The 20,972-nt window shown below is 35.9% G+C and overlaps 1 protein-coding gene across 3 annotated transcripts in view; it reads right to left on the minus strand.

Moving 5' to 3' along the window:
- ENOX2 (ecto-NOX disulfide-thiol exchanger 2) overlaps positions 1-20,972 on the minus strand; it is a 258,742-nt gene that overhangs the window by 114,745 nt on the left and 123,025 nt on the right. The gene's annotated exons all lie outside the window — the stretch shown is intronic.

Genomic DNA, 20,972 nt, shown 5'->3' on the forward strand with positions numbered 1-20,972 from the left:
GTTTTCATTAAGGCTCACTTTTCATGTTGTACACTCTATAGATTTGGACAAAATGTATAATGACATGTACCTATCATTATGGTATCATACAAATATTTTCACTGCCCTAAAAATCCTCTATATTCTGCCTATTCATCCTCAGTTGCCCCCCAACCCTGGCAACCACTGATCTTTTTACCATCTCCAGTTTTGGCTTTTCCAGGATGTCATATAGTTAGAATCATATAGTATGTAGCCTTGTCAGACTGGCTTGTTTCACTTAGTAGGATGCATTTAAATTTCCTTCATGTGTTTTCATGGCTTGATAACTCATTTCTTTTTAGTGCTGAATAATATTCCATTGCTGGAATGTACCACAGTTTATTTAACCACTCATCAACTGAAGAACATCGTGGTTGCTTCCGAGTTTTGGCAATCACATAAAAACTGTTATAAACATCTAACTTATTGTTAGGATGGAGTGGTGATTTATAAGCTCCTTACATGTAGAACTGGACACTGGCAGTCTTATTTCACTTCTTTTTAGGGCTAAATAATAGTCCATTGTAGAGATACATCACAATTCATTTATCCATTTATCCACTGATGGACACTTTGGCTATTTCTGCCTATTGGTATTGTGAATATTACTGTTATGAACATACATGTACATGTTATTCGAGTACCTTTTCAATTCTCTTGGGTATACATCTAGAGGTAAAATTGCTAGGTCCTATGGTAATTCTATGTTTAACTTTTTGAGGAACCACCAAACTTCTCTACAACAGCTGAACCATTTTAATAACCTCCCTAGAAATTTAGGAGGGTTCCAATTTCCCACGTCATTGAAAACAGCTGATATTTTCCATTTTTTAAATTCCAGTCACCCTAATAGATACAGAGTGGTATCTTGTGGTTTTGATTTCTATTTCCCTAATGACTAATGATATTGAGCATTTTTTTCATGTGCTTAGCGGCCCCTTGCATATCTTTGGAGAAATGCCTATTCAAGTCCTTAACCCATTTTTTTCTTGTTTGTTTGAGTCTTTTTGTTACTGAGTTGTAGGAGTTCTTTATATGTTCTGCCTGCTAGACCCTTACCAGATATATAGTTTGCAAGTATTTCCTCCCAGTCTGTTAATCCCCTCAACCTTTGCTTTTCATACTTTTAAAAACTGAGATATAAGGGTGCCTGGGTGGCTCAATTGGTTAAACATCTGATTCCGATTTTGGCTCAGATCATGATCTCAGGGTTGTAAGACTGAGTCCCACGCTGGGTTCTGCACTGGGCATGGAGCCTGCTCAAGATTCTCTCTTTTCCTCTCCCTCTCCCTCCACTCAGCTCATGCATTCTCTCCCTCTCAAAAAATACTGAGATATATAATTGACCTATAACATTAAATTAGTTTCAGGTGTACAATATAATGATTTGATATTTGTATATATTTTGAAATAATCACCGCAATAAACCTAGTTAACATCCATCTCTTTTTCTCTCTTTCTGACAGATTGAGTCTTTGCTTGTTTCTGACTACCTTTTTGTTGGTCTTTTTGCATCAGTCTGTCTCTATCATGTCTGTTTGTTCTTTCTCCCTCTCCCTTCCCTTTCCCACTGTTCCGCTGTTTCATCTCCCCTTCCTCTCTGTTAGTTTCTCTGCCTTCCTGTCAGTCTCCTGTTTGCCAACAACTCCCTCTTTTTCACTATTTTTCTCTCCCCCAGCCCTAGCACATCTGTTTCTCTGTTCACTTAGTTGGCTCTTCTTGTATCTCTCCATCTACTTTTTTGTATTGCTTTGTGTCTTTCTGATCTCCGTTGGTTTCTCTCTTGTGTCAGTTGGTTAGTCGCTCTCTCAGCCCATCTCTGTCCATCTGCCTCTTTCTATTTGTGTTTGCCTTTTCCTTCCATCTCTGTCTCCGGAAGTGTCTGTCTCAGCATGCGTCTTTCCTGCTCTTTCTGACTCTCCTGCTTTATCTTTCTATATCTGTCTGTCTCTCTTCAACAGTTTTTTTTTCTCTTCCTGTTTCTCTCCTTGCCCGTCTATTTCTCTCTTGTCAATCTCGTAGTCTGTCTCTCAGTCTGTCTCATCGTCTCACTCCCCTGCTTCTCCAATATATCTCTGGCCAACTATCTCTGTCTGACTGTTTCACCGGCTCTCTCACTATTTATTTCCCTCTCTTATTCCCTGTCTGTCTGGTTTTGTTTCTTTCTGTCTCTTGTATTGTCTCTTTCTCTGTTGGTCTGGCTCTGGCTCTGGCTCTGTGTATGGCCTCCTTTCCCTCTCTGTCCCTTGCTCCTTCTCTCTCACTTAGTCCATATATTCTGTCTCTCTCTCCGTCTTCCTGTCCCCAATCTATTCCCGTTTCTCTCTGCAACTCCCCCTCCCCATTTTTCTGTGTCTCAGGCTGTCTTGCTTTATGAGTGTGACTCTCTTCTTTCTGTCAGTTTCATTCTCTCTTTGCTTGACTCTCTCTTCCTCCCTCAGTTTCTGCCTTTCTGTTTTCCTCTAGTTCTTTAATGTCCTCCGTTTTGAGTCTCTCTCTTTCTGTACTCTTTTCTCTTCTTTGACTTTCTCCCTGATTCTATCTTTTCCATGTTTCTATTTCCGCCTCTCTTCCTGTTCCTTACTGTTGCCTCTGTCCCTCTTCCCTTTTTCCCTTCTTTTCCTATGTCCCTTACAGTTTATCTGCCTATCTGCATCTTTCTGTTCATCTCATTTGATATGCTTCTTTCTAATTTGTCTGTTGATCTCTATAACTATCTGCCTTTCTCTTTGCCTTTCTTTTTTCCCACCCATCTCTATGTCTCTTTCTTGGTCTTCCTTCCATGTCTGTCTATTCTTGCCTCTGTCGAACTCTGTCCATTCCTAGTTCTCTGACTGTTCGTCTATCTCTTCCTGGCCAGCTGTCCATCTCTGTTTCCCCCTTGAAGCAGCTATGGAAATTGATATTAATTGCACTAACCTTTTATAAGAGCTAAACTGTAAATCTCTTTCCAACCTCTGCCAGTTGAACACACGTATCTCAGAGAAATGACTTACAGTCCCTGGCTTGCCAAAAATGCACAGGTTATACAGATTTTCTGAAATATAAATCTAATATGTCGATTTGGTACCTTTAGAACACAGGTATACACTAACTGTGATATCTTTCAAGCACTGTTACTTATTTGTCCATTACTAAAAAATATAACAAAATTTTTGTACACGGAGGACATGTACACGGAGAAGGGAGTTGGGGGAAATTGGAGGGGGAGATGAACCATGAGAGACTGTGGACTCTGAGGAACTAACTGAGGGTTTTGGAGGGGAGGGGGGTGGGAGGTTGGGTGAGCCTGGTGGTGGGTATTGTGGAGGCTACGTATTACATGGAGCACTGGGTGTGGTGCATAAACAATGAATTCTGGAACACTGAAAATAAATTTAAAAAATAAATAAAAATTAAAAAAAAAAGAATGTCTTATAGGGGGTGCCTGGGTGGCTCAGTCATTAAGCATCTGCCTTCGACTTGGGTCATGATTCCAGGGTCCTGGGATCGAGCCCTCCATCAGGCTCCCTGCTTGGTGGGAAGCCTGCTTCTCCCTCTCCCATCCCCACCCCGCTTGTGTTCCCTCTCTTGCTGTGTCTCTCTCTGTCAAATGGATGAATAAAATCTTTAAAAAAAAAAAAGAATGTCTCGTAAATCTTTCACTGAGTTTACATCTTTAGCAAGCTTCCAGAAGTCAAGAATGTTGAGAAAATCTATTCTACTGAGAACAGGAGTTAAGGAACTGATCACATAAAATACAGATCCTGAATAGATGGTCTCTGAAAATTTTATCTTCACTGAAACATAGAGCAGCCCAGAATTCTGCAGACTGTATTATATCAGAACATTCACTTGATTTTTGCCCGATAGTCTAGGTTGATTAAAAAGTCCCAATCATATGGAAATACATATGGAACACTGTTATTAAACCTCTCGGAGTCTCGGTATCTTTGTCTATAAAATGGGGTTTATGATCATAAATGACCTCAGAGGGCTGTTAGAAGGAATAATGAAATAATCCATGTAAAGCTCTTAGAACAATGCCCAGCATAATAGGACCTCCAAAAAATGTTAGTTATTATTACTTCTATTGTTGTTATTATTATAATTGTTGCCATTGTTATTATTATATAAACATCTAACAGCAAGTCTGTTCTCTGGGTAGTTTCCTTATCTAAAGAATGAAGATGTACCTCTAAGCTCAATTATGGTTCTATGGAGCTAGAATTCCATATGTGTCTAAGTACTGAGCACATGGGGTCATATCTTAGATCAGGCTCCATGATACAATTTTTTTTCTTCAAAGTCTTATCATATCTGTCAGTTACCAAGGAAAGAAATAATCCATAAGGATAAACTTTTGACTTTCAAATATTTCTAAAGCCAACCTGACATCTACAAACCTCTGTTTTCTCATTGACTTCTTTACTTCTCACAGGATCACAAGAAAAAACATAAATTCTGGACCAATTTTCATTCTAATTCTTTCTCCAATGTTGCTCATATTAAACAGCTGTGGTAGTGGACATTTCCATAATGAGACAAAGACATAGATTCATTATTAGTTAGTGTCATACTTTTTGGTAGGGAGGGATGTTATACTTGGCTTTAAATTGCTATATGTGGATGTTGTACTTTTCCTGGGAATTGTATTCATGGATGCTGTATCTTTCTTGGGATGCTGCCAATGAATATTCTGCCTTCCCTAGGAATGCTATACCTTGATGTTGCCCTTTGTTTTGGAATACTGTGTGTGGATAGTGTACTTTACTTTGGATGCAATTTGTGGTTAAATCATCTTCCAAGTTAGGGACTTTTTAAAAAGATTTATTTATTTATTTGAGAGAGAGAGAGAGAGAATGAATGAATGAATGAATGAATAGGAGTGGGAAGGGCAGAGGAAGAGAGATTCTCAAGCAGATTCTGCATTGAACACAGAGCCTGACTCAGGGCTGGATCTCATGACCCCACGGACCACAACCTGAGCTGAAACCAAGAGTCAGATGCCCAACCAACTGTGCCACCCAAGTGCCCCCCAAGTTAGGGACTCTTTAATATTCAATATTCAACATTGATTTCTTTTTTGAAAATGCTTCTTCCGTGCAGCTTCTGAAGGAGAACTGTGTTAGTATATACCTATGTTTTACATTTCTGGTATTTTGGGTTTGTAACTTGACTACTAGCAAGCTCATTAATATTTTCTCCAGCCAGAATGGATTTCATGCTTAAAACTGTGTTCAGTAAATATAATCTCTTTGCACAGTATTCCCATTTTCTGGATGGATAAACTGGGGGGCGGAAGCCTACTGGGGAAAAGGAAGAGCATCGATCTGTAAATTGACCTTGGACCTGAGACAAAAACCCATGGCATAAAAATTCTAACTTATTAACTAGAGTAAATAATTGGCAATGGTTGCTTCTGAAGAAGATAAAAACTGTGGCAGCACAAAACATACTTATTCAGGTGAAAGCCATTACTTCCAAATGTCTTGGCATAATGTACTCTGCACTGTGGTAAATGAATTTTCACCTTTGGAGGTATAATGTTACATAATTTTTTCAGAATATTTCTTATCATTAAAGCATAAAATTTCCACACATTCTACAAACATTTTCAAATCTTACTTACCTACTCTCCTATTTTCTTCATCTTCCAATATTTTCCTTGGAATGAGGATGTCAGAATCTCTGTGGCTATGTGGCAACATTCATCTGTCCTTAATGCCTTGTCTTGTCTCTGTTTCCCTAATCTTGTCAGCATTAGCATACCTGTGCTCACTCATACACATGCTTGTTTCTTTACAAATTCATGGCCCTCAACCCTGCAGTCATGCACAATGCATTTTGTCCAAACAGCACAGGTCAAAGAACAAAGTTCTATACAAAGGATTACAGGCCTTAGGGGGCAGATCCATATAATTTACACAACATACCTCCAGAAAGAATACAGCCTGATTCCTACACTTTCACATTCTCTGCAATATGGCTAGACAGGCTACAAAAAAAAAAAAAAAAAAAAAAAAAAAAAAAGAAAAGAAAAGAAAAAAAAAGGTAAGAAAAAAAGAAAAAAAAGAAAAAGAAAAGAGAAAAATAAAAACAAAAAACACTGCCACAGCTGAATTCTTTGTCCATGCCTTAAGATGGCCAGAGAGGAAAGGGTGGACTGGTCATCAATTTGAAAACAGCTCTGCCCAATCCCTGTTGTATCAATTTTGTTAGCACTGCTTTTCAGAATGGGGATTCAGCTGTATTTAAGAGTCTTGACACGTGAGTGGTCATTCATTTGTCTTAATTTTTTCTTTGTAGTTGAACTTTAAATTAGAGATAATCATAGATTTGCCTGCAGGTATAAGAAATAATACAGAGAAATGCTGTGTATTTTTTACCCACCTAACCACAATGGTAGCATCTTGAAAAACTATAGTACAATATAATACCCAGGATATTGTCACTGATGAGGTCAAGATAGAGAACATTTCCATCACAAGGATTACTCATGTTGTCCTTTTACAGTCATACCTACTTCCATCTCTCATCAACTCCTTTCTTAACCCCTGGCAACCACCAATCTATTCTCTATTTCTATAATTTTGTAGTTTCAAGATGTTATATAAATGGAATCATATAGCGTATGTAACATTTCAGGGCTGGTGCTTTTTTTGCCCACTCAGCATAATTCTCTAAAGATTCATCCATGTTGTTGCATGTATCAATACCTTCATTCTTTTTACTGCTGATTAGTATTCCATGGTATGGATATACCAAAATTTGCTTAATAATCTACCCCATGCAGGACATTTGGGTTGTTTGTAGTTTTTGGCTATTAGGAATAAAACTGCTGTAAACAGTTGTGGACAGGTTTTTATGTGAACATAAGTCTTCATATCTCTGGGGTCAGTGTCCAAGAGTGCAACTGGTAGACTATATAATAGTTGCATGTTTAGTTTTTTTTTTTTCTTAAGAAAGAACAAACTTTTTTCACAGTGGCTGTACCATTTTACATTCCCATCAGCAATATATTAGTGATTCAGTTTCTCCATATCCTGGCCAGAATTTGGTGGTGTTATTTTCAATATTAACCATTCTGGTAAGTGATATCTCATGATTTTAATTTGTATTTCCTTAATGGCTAATGATATGTATATACTCTTTGATGAAATAGCTGTTTATGTCCTTTGTCATTTTCTCATTGGATTATTTCTCTTCTCATAGCTGGCATTGAGAGTTCTTTATATATCTTAGTTATTTATCCTTTGTTGGATATGTGATTTGCAAAAGTTTTCTCATGGTCTATAGCTTCTTTTCATCCTATCCATAAGGTTTTTCACAGAATAAAAGCACAATTTTGATGAAGTCTAATTTATCAATATATGCTTTCATGGATTGCCTTTGTGTCATGTAAGTAAACTTTTTTGCTTAGCCCTAGGTCCTGAAGATTTTCTATTCTTGCCTTAGAAGTTTTATAACACTACATTTTACTATTAAGTCTATCATATTTTGAGTTAATTCTTATATAAAGAATGGGGTTTAGATCTAGGTTACTTTATTTTATTTTTGCCTATGGATGTCTAATAGCTCCAGCACCATTGGTTGAAAATGATCCTCCTTCCACTGAGTTAATTTTGTACCTTTGAAAAACCAGTAGAGTACATTTACGTGGGTCTATTCTTCTGTTTTCTATTCTGTTCTGTTGATCTATGTTACTATTGTTCCATCAATACCACATAGTCTTGATAATTGTAGCTGTACAGCAAGACAATTTGGGGTAGATTGATTCTTCCAAATATATTCTTTTTCCAAGATTGATTTAGTTCTTTTAGGGCCTGTACCTTTCCATATAAATGTCTGGATAAGTTTGTCCATGTCTCTGAGAATACCTTGCTGGAATTATATGATAGGAACTGAATTGAACCTGAAGATCAGTTTGGAGTTTCAACATCTTTACTGTGTCATGCCTTCTGAGAAATGAACTCAATGTGTTTCTCCCTTTATTTAGGTCTTATTTGATTTCTTCCATAGGTGTTTTATAAATTTCAGCATATAGATTTTTGTACATGTTTTGGTAAATTTGTATTTAAATATTTCATTTCATTTGGATTTTTTTAAATGGTTGTGTTATTAATTTCAGTGTCTATGTGCTCATTGCTAATACATAAAAATACAGTTTATTTTATTTATTTATTTTTAATTCCAGTATTGTTAACATACAGTGTTATATTAGTTTCAGATATACAATATAGTGAGGCAGTAAAAATAGAGGTTATTTTTGTATGCTTATCTTATATCTTGCAACTTTGCTGGACTCATGTATTAGTTCTAGGAGAAATTTTTTCTTTGTAGATTCTTTGGAATTTTCTATGTTGATGATCATGTCATCTACTAAGAAAGACAGTGTTATTCTGATCTGTATGCCTTTTATTTCCTTTACCTGCCTTATTTCATTGGCTAAACATTCTAACATTTTGTTGAATAAGAGTAGTGGGAGTAGACATCCTTGCCTTTTTCCCAGTCTTACGGTAAAAGCAGCTTAGTCTTTCAGCAGAAAGCACGATGTTAGGTGTAGGTTCTTAGTAGATACTCTTTATCAAGTTGAGGAAATTATACTCTATTCCTACTTTTTCAAAGTTTTTTTTTATTATGACTGATATTTAATTTTTAAAATTATTTTTCTATATTGACTGATATAATTTTAAAATTTCTCAACATTAGCTTGGTAGATTACATTGCTTGATTTTCAAATATTGAACAACACTTGCAGCCTTAAAATAAAATTCACTTAAAAAAATAAATAAAATTCACTTGATCATGGTGTATAATTATTTTTATATATTGTTGTATTCGGTATGTAAATATTTTGTTAAGGATTTTACATCTATATTCATGAGGGATATTGGTCTATAGTTTTCTGTTTTGTATTGTCTTTGTCTCATATTGATAGCAGGATAATATTAGCTTCATAAAATCAATTGGAAATTGATCTCTCTTCTATTTCCTGGAAGAGACTCTGGAGCTATCCACAATAGCTCTGGGAGAGCTCTGGAGTCCATTTAAGAAACTTCAGCAACACAGTGGAACAACAATAACAAAAAAACCCTGAGAATAACCACGCAACAAGGGAGCATAGAACAGCTTCATTTTGCCTGCACTAAGCCAGCATTCTTTAGTGCCAAGAGGGAACACCCCAGCTAGACAGAGCTCCCCTTGCTGGGAAAGAAATAGTGGGATGAGCAACCAGCTACCCTTGCCTTGCAGGGCACCACATGAATGACCCTCTTTGGTTTCATTCCACCCAGAGAATGGCAAAGCAGAGATGTACAGAGATAGCTAGGAAAAGGGGGGGAAAAAGCAGGGGCTACCAATACCAGCTATAAAGCAGGAATGACTATGGTTCCCAGGGACTTGCTCTGCAGACAACCCCGACACCTTTTGCCACTGAAGAAACCAATGTCCAGCATAGTTGTTGTGGATCTCCGGTAGATTTCATTGGTTTTCACTCCTTAGATATTCACATTCAAATATGCCAGCTGTCTGAGTTTCTCCCTGATCCCTCCTTCCCCTGTTGGAGGCTGAAATCTGCATCAGTCACCAGCCCAGACATCTACAGCTGCAGGAAAGCGAGACACAAGCTTAGATCTCCATGGCTAACCCCCATTATCATATCTGCATGCAGGACTAGTCCCTCTAGCCTTGTACCTCCATACTCCCAATCTAACATCTGACACCAACCTCTACTGCTGTGTATTTGTGGTGAGACCCAGCAGCCACAGTAGTACATGTTGACAGCCAGGGGCCAGTATGCATGTGGTCTGCCTGTTGCTCCTTGTCCTGGCCCCTATCACTATATGTGTGTCTGCAACCAGTCCCTACTATGACACAGGCACATAGCTGTAGCTGGCCCCTGCTGGTTCTGGCCACCACTGCTGCCTTCCATGTTCCCTAGCTGCTGTACCTGAAGGAGCCGCTAAGGACCCCAACAGCCCTTTCAGCCTCTGCAGACCTCTAGAGCACTTGCAAGGACCACAAATTCATCAATGCTGTGGACCCTAGTGAACTGCACTGATGAGTTATCATGCCCCTTGGACCCTGAACCACCATAGGCCCCCACACATGGTTCCCTACACTACTAGACTCGGAGTCACATCACACTCCAGCAAGCCCCCATATGCAGGTGAAGGTCTTTCCATCCTCATCTTCAAATGTACAGACACCTATGCAAGGACATTGGGATCTCAAAAAATCAGGGAAACAACTTCACCAAAGGAACACAGTAAAATTCCAATAACTGACTCCAAAGGAATGGAGATGCATAAATTGCCTGAGAAAATATTTAAAATAGTTGTTCTAAAGGTATTCAGAGAGCTACAAATGAACAGATAAATGATTGAATGAAATCAGGAAAACAATATAAGAACAAAATAAGAAGTTCAACAAAGAGAAAACATAAAAAAGAACCAAAGAAATTCTGGATCTGAAGAATACAATGACTGAAGTAATGAATTTCATCAAGAGCTTCAACAGTAGACTGAACGAAGCAGAAAAAAGAAGCAGTCAGACATAAGACGGGTCATTAGAAATTATGCAGTAAGAAAAGCAAAAAGAAAAAGAATAAAAATGAATAAAGAAAACCAATGGACATTTGGAACACCACTGAGAGAAGTAATTTATACATTACTGGAGTCCCAGAAGAGAGGAAGAAAGGGGTACAAAGATTATTTAAAGAAATAATGACTGAGAACTTCTCAAACCTGGAGGAAATTTTGGATATCCAAGCTCATGAAGTTACTAGGTCATCCCAAAATTTCCATCCAAAATGATCTTCTTTAAAACACATTATAAAAAAACTGTCTAAAATGAAGACAGAGAGAATTTTAAAAGCAACAAGGAAAAAATTATCTCATGAGGGAAAGGCTATAAGCAGATTTCTTAGCAGAAACTTTGCAGGCCAGGAGAGAATGGGATGATATATTCAAAGTGTTACAAAAATAAAAATGAAAACAAACCAAAAACCCTTCTAACCAACAATACTTCACTGAGCAAAACTGTTCTTCAGAAATGAAGGAGAGATAAAGAGTTTCCCAAATAAAGAAAAGCTGAGGGAGTTTGTCACCACTAGATCTGCCTTACAAGAAAGGCTGAAAAGAGTTCTTCAAGATAAAATAAAAGTATACAAACTAGTAACATGAAAACATATATGAAAATATACCACATGCTGGCAAAGGTAAATATATAGTCAGACTCAGAACACTCTAATACTGAAATGTGGTGTTGTGTTAATCACTTAACTCTAGTATAAAGATTAAAGGACAAAAGTATTAATACTACTTATAGTAAAAATAAGCATAGTTAAACTAGTTAAAGAGTTGAAAAATATAGTTAAAATGAAGCTACAATAATTTGTTAATGGATTCACAATATAAAAACATGCAAATTTTTATTTCAAGAACATGAAATGTGTGTGAGGGAAGTAAAAGGACTGTTTTTGTATGAGATAAAAGTTGTTATCAGCTTAAAATAGACTTTTACATTTATAAGATGTTTGAAGTAAGCCTCAAGGTACCCACAAAACAAAATCCAATAGTAGACACAATCAAGATAAAGAGAAGGGAATTAAAATATACCATTACAGGAAATCATCAATTCACAAAGGAAGACAGAAAGAGAGAGAGAAGGGTGCAAAGAAACTACAAAAGAGCCAAGAAACAATTAACAAAATGGCAAGGGTAAGTCCCTACCTACCAATAATTACTTTCAATGTAAATGGAGTAAATTCTTCAATCAAAAGACATAGAGTGGCTGAATGGAGTAAAAAACAAGACCCAACTATATGCTACCTACAAGAAACTAACTTTAGCTTCAAAGAATCATGTAGACTTAAACTGAGGGAATGGGGAAAGATATTCTACATAGATGGAATCCCAAAGAGAACAGAGATAGCTACACTTACATCAGAAAAAATAGACATTAAGTCAAAAACTGTAACAAGAGACAAAGAAGGTCATTACATAATGATAAGAGGTTAATTCATCAAGAGAATATAACAACTAATAAATACATATGCACTCAACATTGCAGGACCTAAGTATATTAAGTAAATACTAACAGATTTGAACAGAGTAATAGGTAACAATACAATAGCAGTAGGGGATTTTAATACCACATTCTCAACTACTAATAGAGCACCTAGACAGAAAATTATCAAAGAAACACTGAACTTGAGCTATGCTCTGGACCAAATGGACCTAAGAGAAATATATAGAACATTTCATCAAATGGCACTGGAATACACATCCTTCTCAAGTGCACATGGAGCATTCTCCAGGAGAGAACATATGTTATGTCATAAGACAAGTCTCAGTCCATTTAAAAAGATTTAAATCATACCAAGTATCTTTTCCACCTACAAAAATGCTATGAAAATAAAATCAGTAATAGGAGGAAAACCAGAAAATTCACAAATACATGGAAACTAAACAACACACTCCTAAACAACCAATGGGTCAAAGAAGAAATCAAAAGAGAAATCAGGGGCACCTGGGTGGCTCAGTGGGTTAAAGCCTCTGCCTTTGGCTCAGGTCATGGTCCCAGGGTCTTCGGATCGAGCCCCGCATCGCATCGGGCTCTCTGCTCAGCAGGGAGCCTGCTTCCCTTTCTCTCTCTCTCTGCCTGCCTCTCTGCCTACTTGTGATCTCTGTCTGTCAAATAAATAAATAAAATCTTTAAAAAAAAAGAGAAATAAAAAAATATCTTGAAACAAACAAAATGGAAACAGAACATGCCAAAACTTAGGGGATGTGGCAAAAGCAGCGCTAACAGGGAGTTCTATAGTGATAAATGTTTACATTAAGAAAAAAGACAATAAATAACCTAATCTTACACTTCAAGGAGCTAGAAAAACAAGAATAAACAAAGTCTAATGTTAGCAGAAGGAAGACCATAACAAAGATCAGAGCTAAAGTAAATGAAATACAGAATATAAAAATAATAGAGAAGATTGATAAAACTTAGAGTTCATTTTTTGAAAAGATAAACCAAATTGGCAAACATTTAGCTAGACTAAGAAACAAGAAGAGAGGGCTCAAATAAAATCAGATGTGAAGGAGGAGACATTACAACTGATACCACAGAAATATAAAGGATCATGAGACTATTGTGAACAATCATATGGCAACAAATTGTACAATTTAGAAGAAACAGATAAATCCCTAGAAACAAACATCCTACCAAGACCCAGTCATGAAGAAATAAGAAAAACAGAACAGACCAATAACAAGTTGATTGAATCAGTAACCAAAAACCTCTCAACAAAGAAAAGCCCAAGACCAAATGACTTCCCAGGTGAATTTTACCAAACATTTAAATAAGAATTGATACTAATTATTCTCAAACTCTTCCAGAAAATAGAAAGGAGGGAATATTCCTAAATTTACTTTACAAGGCCAGCATTATCCTGATAGCGAAGTCAAGTAAGGATACTACAAGAAAAGAAAACTACAGGCCAATATTCCCAGTGAATATAAATGTAAAAATTCTCAACAAAATACTAGTAAACTGAACTCAACAGCACATTTAAGGAATCATATACTGTGATCAAAGGGTATTTATCCCTGGGATACAAGGATAGTTCAGTATATGCTAATAAAGAATGCTAATAAATTCACATTAAGAGAATTAAAGATGAAATCATATAATTTCAATATATTAAAAAATAGCATTTGACAAAATCTAACACCCTTTTATTACAAAAACTAGTAACAAATTGGGTTTAGAAGGAACATACCTCAACAAAATAAATATCACATGAGAAGGCCACAGCTATAATATCATACTCAACAATGAAACGTTGAAATCTTTCCCTCTAAGGTCAGAAGCAAAACAAGGGTGCCCAATCTTACCACTCCTATTCAACATAGTACTAGAAGTCCCAGCGAGGACATGTAGGCAAGGAAAGGAAAAAAAGACATCTAAATCAGAAAGGAAGAAATAAAATGGTCTTTGTTTGCTGATGACATTATATATACACATATATATATATATAATATTACATGTTATATGTATATATTAGATATATATCATTTATATATCATATATCTAATATACAAAGTGACAGTATATATCATGTATATATGCTAAAGACTCCACTCAAACACTGTTAGAACTAAGAGATAAATTCAGTAAAGTTGTAGCATACAACATTAACATATAAAAATTAGTTGCCCCTCTAGACATTAAAAATAAGCTACCTGAAAAATAAATGAAGGAAACAATCCAATTTACAATAGCATCAAAATTAATAAAATACTTAGGAATAAATTGAACCAAAGAAATGAAAGTCGAATATACCAAAAACCATGGACATGGATGTAAGAAATTTAAGAAAACACAAACAAAAGGAAAGATATCTTGTGTTCGTGGATCAGAAGAGTTAGTATTTTTTAAATGTCCTTACTACCTAAAGTTATCTATGGATTCAATGCAATCCCTATCAAAATTTCAATGGCAAAAAAAAAAAAAATTCAATGGCATTTTTCACAGAAATAGAACATATAACTTTAAAATTCATATGGGACCTGAGAAGACCCCAAATAGGGAAAGCAATCTTGAAAAAGAACAAAGCTGGAGGTATCACATTTCCTGATTTTAAACTACATTACAAAGCTATAATAATAAAAATGGTATGCTGCTGGCACAAAAACAGACACAGAGACCAATGGAACAGAATCAAGAGCCCAGAAATAAACCCATGCATACAGAGTTAACTAATGTTTGACAAGAGAGCCAATGATATTGAATGGGGAAAGGATAGTCTCTTCGATAAATCTGTATCCATACACAGAAGAATTAAATTGGATCCCTATTTTACACCACTCATAAAATTAATTCAAAATGGACTAAAGACGTATGACCTGAAACTGTAAAATTACTAGATCTTGGCAACAATTTTTTGAATATGACTCCAAAAGCACAAGCAACAAAAGCAAAAGTAAATGAGACTACATCAAACTAGAAAACTTCTGCACAGCAAAAGAAACAACCAGCAAAATGAAAAGGCAACTTAAGGCATAGGAGAAAATATTTACAAGCCATCCATCTGGTAAGGGATTAATATCCAAAATATATAAGGAACTCATAACTTAATAGCAAAAAACCCTCAAACAATTCAATTTAAAAAATGCAGAGAGGACTTGAATAGACATTTTCCGTAAGAAGACATGCAAATGATCAAGTATTAAGGAATCAAAGCTATTGGTCAAAGGGTAAAAACTTACAGTTATAAGATGAATAAGTTTCAGGAACCTAATATAGCATAGTTGACTACAGTTATCAGTACTGTATTATATACTTGAAAATTGCTATGAGTAGAGCTGTCACATTCTCACCATAACAACATCAACAACAACAAAATGGAAAGTGTGTGAGGTGAAGAATATGTCAACTAACCTGACTGTGGTGTACTTTTCACAACATAGGCATGTATCAAACCATCACACTGTGTAATTTAGACTTACACAATGTTCTATGTCATTTATATCTCAATAAAGCTGGAAAAAATTTACATGGTCTGCAGAATTGTTTGTAGTATTTCCTTATTAACATTTTGTTATCTGTAGTTTATAGTGATATCCCCTGTTTCATTTTTCATATAAGCAATTTGTATTTTTTCTTTTCTCCCTTTTCTTTTTTCTCTTTTTTTCCCCTTTGTCAATCTTGCTAAAGGGTTGTGAATTTTACTGTTTTTTTTCTCAAAGGTTCAGGTTCAGTAATTTTCTTCACTGTCTGTTTTCAATTTCATTGACTTCTGTTCTTTATTTCCTCCTTCTCTTGATTTGGGTTTATTTGCTCTTATTTTTCTACACTCTTAAGATGGGATTTTAGATTGTTGATTTGAGATTTATTCTCTTTTCTAATTTATGTATTTGGGAATATAAATTTCCCTTTCAGCACTGCTTTAGCTGATTTCCACACAGTTTGATACATTGGATTTTCATTTCCTTCAGTTCAATGTGTGTGTTTTTTTTTTAAATTTTTACTTGGCTAAGCATGTGCCTTTGGCTCAGGTCACAATCTCAGGTTCCTGGGATTGAGCCTCATGTCAGGCTCCCAGCTCAGTGGGGAGTCTGCTGCTCCCTCTTCCTCTCCTGCTTGTGCTCTCTCTCTTTCTCAAATGAATAAATAAAATCTTTAAAAAAATTTAACGTGGGACTTCTACCTTGACCCAAGGGTTATTTAGCAGTGTGATGTTTAGTTTCCAAGTGTTGGAAGACTTTTCTATTACCTTTTTGTTACTAAATTCTAGTTTGATTCCATTGGAGTTAGAGAACATATACTGCATGATTGCAACTCTTTTTAATTTGTTGAGATTTGTTTTAGGGCCCAGGATATAGTCTATCCTGGTATATCTTCTCAGAGCACTTGAAAAAAAAAATGTATTTTGCTGTTGTTGGGTGGAGTGTACTATCAATGTCAGGTTCTATTGTTTGACAGTATTGTTGAATTATTCTATATCAATATGTATTTTCTGTCTAGTTGTTCTATCAACTGTTGAGAGAATGGTGGTAAGCTACATAACTATAATTATGGATTTGTCTCTTTCCCTTTTCACTTCTATCAGTTTTTGTTGCAACATTTTACAGCATTTTAATTTGGTGCATATGCATCAAAGATTACTATTACCTTCTTGGTGAATTGATACTTTAATCATTATATAGTCACCCTCTTTATCCCCAGAAATTTTCTTTTCTCTGAAGTCCACTTCATCTTTTGTTAATATAACCACTCTTGCTTTCCTGTGATTAATGTCTGTCTATAACTCTGCTTACTGTGTAGTTTCTTTCTTTCTCATATTCCAAGATTGATTCTTTTATCATTTCTTTTCTACTTAGGAAACTTCCTTTAGCTATTCTTTTACAGAAGGTCTACCCGTGACAAAGTCTCTTAGTTTTTCCCCAACTGAGAAAGTCTTGATTCTCCTTTCATTCCTGAAGAACATTTTCATGGGTATAGCATTGTGGGTTGATACTTCTTTTGGCACCTGAAATATATTGTGCTACTTCCTTCTGGCCTCCATAGTTTGTGATGTTAAATATGCTGTCATTTTAATTATTTTTCTACTGTAGGTAAGGTGTTGTTTTTCTGTCTTCTTTCAAGATTATTTCTTTTCCTTTCGTTTTCAGAAGTTTAGGGGCACCTGGGCAGTGTAGTCAGTTGAGCATTTGACTCTTGGTTTTGTCTCAGATCGTGATCTAAGCCTTGTGAGACTGAGCCCCATTTTAGGCTCAGTGCAGAGTCTGCTTGAGTTTCTCTCTCCCTCTCTCTCTGCCCCTCTTTCTTTGGGTGTGCTCACCCTCTTGAATTCGTAAGTTTCTATCTCTTCCCAAATTTGGGAAGTTTTAGACATCACTTCTTCAGGTGCTTTTTCAGCTGCACCCTTTTTCTTCTTTTCTTCTTGAACTCTGATGAAATGAATGTTACATCTTTTACTGTAGTGTCACATGTCCCTGAATCTCTGTTCATTTTTTTGTCTACTACCTCTCTGTTGTTCAGACTGGGTAATTTCTATTGCTTTATCTTCCAGTTCACCAATTTTTTTCCCTCTGTTATTCTCACTCTGCTACTAATCTCATCCATGGAGCTTTTTTTTGGACATTGCTGTATATTTCAGTTTAAATTTTTCCATTTGGCTCTTCATTATAACTTCTATATTTTTGCTAAGACTTTCTTTGCTGGTGTTTTCTGTTTTTTTTCCACTTGTTTCAAGCATGTTCATAATTGCTCATTGAAAGATTTTTATCATGGCTGCTTTGAAATCTTTGTCAGACAATTCTAATCTATTTTAGTGCTTGCATCTATTGATATTATTTTTCGTTCAGTTTGAAACTGTCCTGGTTCTCTGTTTGAGGAGTGATTTTCAACTGCAGCCTGTATATTTTGGATATATTCTGGATTTTATTTAAATCTTCTGTTTTAGTGGGCATTATTTAACATCATTCTAGTAGGAGGAAGGGAATGCTGCCTCATTACTCCCAGGTAGAGGCAGAAGTCCAAGTTCTCCACAGCCTCCACTGACATCTGAGCAGGGTGGTCTCCTCATTACTGATGGGCAGGTGTATGAGTTCCAGAAACCCATATAATCTCCAATGACACCTGGTGGCGGGGGAGGCTTTATTACTCCTGGGTGATAATGACAAGAATTTCTAATACTTCCCCGACACCACAACAGTGGGGAGAGACAGTGTTATAACTGTCAACTTTTGGAGAGAAGTCCAAGTCCAAGGATCCCAGATGATCCCCCCTGATAACACTGGGAGAGTGGGGGAAGGGTGATTCATTGTTGGCCAGTGGGGTTGAAAATTCTAGCAAGGTACCTTGTCTTCTCTGATACTACCTTGGCAGGGGTCTCTGGTAGGGGTATTCAAAAGACTTGCTAGAGTCTTTTGAAGATGGAAATGCAGGTTTCCCTCTTGGCCGAGAATGGGTGGAAACAGGGCCAGTTCTTCTGTGCTATTTGGCTACCACAGAGCACTTAGCTACTATCTACATATTTTCCATCTTACTAGGCTCCTCTTTTCCTGATATTTTGGCCAGAGAGAAGGAGCTTTTATTTGGCCTTTGTTTTTTTGTCTGCACTCATTGGTGGTTTCTTGGTTGCTGGTTTCTTTAGCTCCAAGTGTGAGACATATGAGGCAAAACGAAAACCCAGGGAACTCATCTAGGGACTATTCCAATGTCCCTAGAATAGTCTGCCATCTCTGTATCTTTCAGTCTTTATGATGTTTAAAATAGATAATATGCAGAGTTTTTACTTGTACTCAGTGGGAAGAACAGGAAAAAGTATGTCTACTCCATCTTCCTGGAAGTAGAAGTCGCCCTACTTGTCTTACATTTAAAGATGGTCATGCTTAAAGAGACATAGTCTAATCTCTTCATTTTATCCCAGAAAATGGAAACTTAGAGAAGGTAAGTAATTTGCCTAAGTTCAAATAATGATATGAGGGCAGAGCTTAGTTAAATCCCAGGTCTTCTGGCTTCTCGTTCCTATATTTCCACCCTCCCTCCCCCTGTACTACTCCATTTTCCTTGCCTTTACCCTGTAATCTTTCATAGGATTCTTTTTTCTGTTATGCACTGAATTCTGTACCACAAAAAGATACTAAAATCAGACAACAACCTCCAAGTCATTTTCCCCCCACTGTGACATTAAAAACTTGTTCTCCTATTCATTTGTTCAGTTTTCTAGATTCCACAAAGGAGTGAAATCATATGGTATTTGCCTTTCTTGGTTTGACCATTTTACTTAGCATAATACCCTGTAGGTACATCTATATTGTCACAAATGGCAAGATCCTATCCTTTTTATGGCTGTGTAATATTCCTGTGTGTGTGTGTGTGTGTGTGTGTGTGTCCCACATTTTCCTTATTCAGTTGTCTACCAATGGACACTTAGATTACTTTCATATTGGTTATTGTAAATAATGCTGTAATAAACAGGGTGCATATATGTTTGTATCTTCTCAAATTAGAGTTTTCTTTTCCTCTGGGTAAAAACCCAGTAGTAGAATTATTAGATCATATGGTATTTCTCTTTGAGGAGCCTCCATATTGCCTTCCATAGTCAACTACTCAAAAATTTTAAACAAAATAAAATGGTAAAACAGAAGAAAACTTACTCTCCTAAAAAGCTATAGTTTAGCTCTTTTGATGGTGGGAACAAAGTAATATTTGTGGCAGAGAATGAAGAGAAGGTACTATGTAAGGTCTAATAAATAATTAAATAATCATAGCTGACAGACTTACAGATCTACGCTGGGAATGCAATTTTTTTTCTCTAACTAGGCATTCATCACCTACTATAATCTTCTAGCAGAGTGTCTTAATTCTTAATTCAGTACCATCTGCCACTACTAGATTAGATTACTATTATGATATTGAGTACCAAAGTCATAATATGCAAAGGTTACAGATTTTTGGTGTTGATAACATCCTAAAAATATATACACAGAGTACTTTTATTTTTTTAAAGCACAATTTAGTGAAAGAGGTCTCATAGATTTATAAAAGGTTGAAAACTCAGGAACTGTTACATTCTGAACATAGTTCTCTCAGCCATTTGGTATAACTTCATGCAAAATAATATTTCTAATCATTAATTCTGAGGCACAATAGGAAAAGAGTGATTGCTTGACAGGAGGCAAAATGAGGAGCAGTAGGAGGAAGAAGAAATGCCAGTAATGACAACAGTTATATACCCAACTTTATTTTATACCAAAAGCACTGGGCTAAGCACTTCATTATGCATACATTTATTTTAGGCTCTCAGGTGCATACAATTGGATTAATCATAAAACTTCATTATGACATGCTCTTAGCACTGGTCCCCTATTTATTTAGCTAGTTCCTTTTCATAATGTAATAAGCACCTGCAAACTCACAACCCAAAATAAAAATTAAGACCTTGACAATAATCTAAATCTAATCATAAAGATTCCTTCACTTCCATCCTACATCCCCTCTACGTCCCAACCAAGGACAGCCTCCTTCAGCCATCATTCTGATTTCTGTGTTTATTATCCCTTTGCTTTTTAAAAATTAGGTTTATTATACATATATGTAATATAAAAATTAAATATTTTAATGTTTAACTTTATCAAAATATAACATGCTCTGTAATATTTTAGGACTTTTTCATCTAATATACTATTGCTAAGATTCATTCATTTTTTTATGTAGGGCTATAGTTCATTTGTTCTGAATGCCATATAATATTCCAGTGCACAAATATACTATACTTTATTAATCCATTATTAATGTTGATAGAATTTAGGTTGTTTCTAAATTTTTGTACTGTGAGCTATGCTATTATAAACATATTTGTATGTGTCTTCTGTTATACATGAATAAAGAGGTTTTCTCTTAGGTATCGATCTAGTAGAATTTTGGGGTCATAAGGTATATGAACGTTCAACTTTAGGAGA

This window comes from Martes martes (assembly GCF_963455335.1).
Source record: "Martes martes genome assembly, chromosome: X".
Classification (NCBI taxonomy): Eukaryota; Metazoa; Chordata; class Mammalia; order Carnivora; family Mustelidae; genus Martes; species Martes martes.